Here is a 2,927-nt window from a genome sequence, read left to right on the forward strand (position 1 = left end):
ACATACCTGATGATAGTATGAATGGCAATTATAATAGGGAGGTTTTAGTTTTTTAAACTGTAATTTTTTTTATTTTTATACACGATTTAAATTTGCTATTGGCGATATGGAATCGTATGCAATTTGTACATAATACTGCCGTTAGGCCTAGATGCAATGTATAGAAGATGAGGACTCGATTATTTAACTGCCCGTTGCTACTGTTATGTAATGGAAAATGGTCAGAAACGTTTTTAATGGATTTTTGTAATAAAAATTAATGCAAAGTGATGAATGGACACATACTTTGTACAAACCATGAAATTACCAGAGATGCGAACTGTTTCTTCGGTCAGCGTATTAACTTGACCCAATACACTTTTCAAAGATAGGTGATATCCAATGAAAGCTCGTATATACAAGAAATAATTTCATATGTATACTCTAAATAATTAAAAATATAAGGATGTGATGGCCTCGCCTGTCTTATACGACTTATGTAATCCATTGGTGAATATATCGGTGGATTGAATAAATTTTCTAATGTAGAGTAGACGGTGTCTACCTCCATACTTTTTACCTTTGTTAATTGTTGAATTCCAATTGCAAGCGATCAAATTAAATAGTAGAATCTATGTTGTGTAAGTGGTATGTGCATACATATGTACATATGTATGTATTTAGTTGGTTTATAATTATTTTTTACATCGAAATCAAAGCACGCTCACCTGCGATCAAAGACAGTTATAAGCAANCCTGCGATCAAAGGCAGTTATAAGCAAATAAGCGTATACCCGTTTTTTCAGGGTATTTCTAATACTGCGAGCACATAGCTGTTTTTGATCAGTTCTACACCCGAAGAGATATAAGAAAACGGGAAATGCAGAAATGTGGGCAATAGATAGTGTTAATAAAATATGCAATGAAAAAATATTGACAAAAATCATATAAGTGTTTTTGTTGGCGCAGCGACGATATACATAACGGACTTTCTGTTTTTAATTCATCCCAAATAGTTAAAAAAGTTTTAGGTATGCAGGTATCTATAACCGTGCGCAAGTGCTTAAAAAATGTACCAGAAATTGACGAAAAATTTAACGATTTTTTAATTATATGGTTGGTAGGCGTGTCGCTATTCGATCTTGCCCATTTTATGAGCAGAAGTTGTTAGTCATTCAGACATAATCTGTGCAAAATTTCATCCCGATATCTATCTTAGTTCTTAATATAATAATTAAATTACCCTAATAGAGCAGATTGGACCACTGTGCACCGTCAGCAAAAAAAAAAATACCAAAAATAACCAGAATATTTTATGAACTTCGAAATTGCACCTTGTTATATTAAAATTCGGCCGCTGTGGTATAGTGGTAAGCAGTGCGCGCTTCCACTCCGCAGCACCTGGGTTCAAACCCTGGTCAAAGCAACATCGCAAAAAATATAGAAAAAAGGTTTTTTCTTAACAGCGGTCGTCCCTCGGCAGGCAATGGCAAACTTCCGAGTGTATTTCTGCCATGAAAAACAGCTTCTCATAAAAATACCATCGCCGTTCGGAGTCGGCGTAAAACTGTAGGTCCCTCCGCTTTGTGTGACAACATCAAGGCGCACGCCACAAATAGGAGGAGAAGCTCGGCCAAACACTAACATATGTGTAAGCGCCAATCTATTATTATTATTATTATTATATTAAAATTTAACAGGCCAAATTTTTGTTTAGAAATTCTGGCTAAAAAGTTGGCAATTTGTATGAAACTTTGTGGATATTTTCCCAATTGCCGCACAACTTTGCAACTTAGATTTATATGATTTCTATTCTATAATCAGCTATACTATTTTAAGCTATTTACAAAAAAGTTTCAGAATTAAAAACATTGGGAATATTGTGAAAACATCACTTTATGATTTTGATAAAAAATAAACAAAATAAAAATATTTTATTAACCTTCATTTTATAAAATTACATACGTAAAACATGAACTTAAGACACAAAATATAGTTTAGTTTCGTTGCTATATAAAAAAATGGATAAATATTCATTAGCCTTTTCATTTCACAAGTAACAATTCAACAAAAAATTAAATAAAACTAATTCATTGATCCCTTAGCTTTAAAATTAACAAAAAATAAAAAATATTCATTATTTTTAATTAAGTAGCAATTGCTGTACCTTAATAACTATTTAAAAAATAAATAACTTAAAAACACAATCCATCAGTCTTCAAGTATAGGAACAAAAAACTTAAAAAATATTGTTTCACAAAAATAACTATACTTAAAACTACTATTTACAAAGTTTAGCTTTTAACTTCAATGCTTTTAACTGTAATTTTCTTATATTTTTTAATTTTTTTTTAATGACAATTTTTCTCGTTCTAGTTGTAGTTTAGCTTCTTCGAGCTCAACATTCCTCTTAAAATATTTACTTAAACTATTTAAATTATCACATATTTCACCAATTTTTTTCATCGACTTTTCATGATATTGGCACTGGTTTTCCATGCGTGCGCGATTCGGTTGTGCAACAGTCTGAAAAACGATCGGTGAAGGGAGAGAAAATTCGAAAGGGATAAATAAATTTCGAAAGGAACAGATTGGAATTCGAACATCGAACGAATGTAACTCGATAGGTGCTTACAGAGTACCAATCGTTCGAAAGCGAACAAAATTTTCTTTCGAATCGAACTACAGAGTAGGTATCACAGCCCACGGCAATGCGCGCGAATCACGAATGCAGCCACAGTAGCATGCTGAAATGACTCGCTCATATATACACTAGATTTGGAAATTTTTATTCAGACGTCCAATCGACATGTGTGAAGTATCGTTGGAAAGGTCTTGCAGCGTATGTGCAGAAAATGTATTCAAGTTTCATAAACGATTATCCGAATTCTAAAAAAGTAGAAAAAATGTTTTTTTTTTTTGCTTTTGCCGGTTTAGGGGGCTTGTGT

This window comes from Rhagoletis zephyria, unplaced genomic scaffold (genome assembly GCF_001687245.7).
Source record: "Rhagoletis zephyria isolate East Lansing unplaced genomic scaffold, Rhagoletis_zephyria_1.1 Rzeph_scaffold_00878, whole genome shotgun sequence".
In the NCBI taxonomy this organism is placed as follows: domain Eukaryota; kingdom Metazoa; phylum Arthropoda; class Insecta; order Diptera; family Tephritidae; genus Rhagoletis; species Rhagoletis zephyria.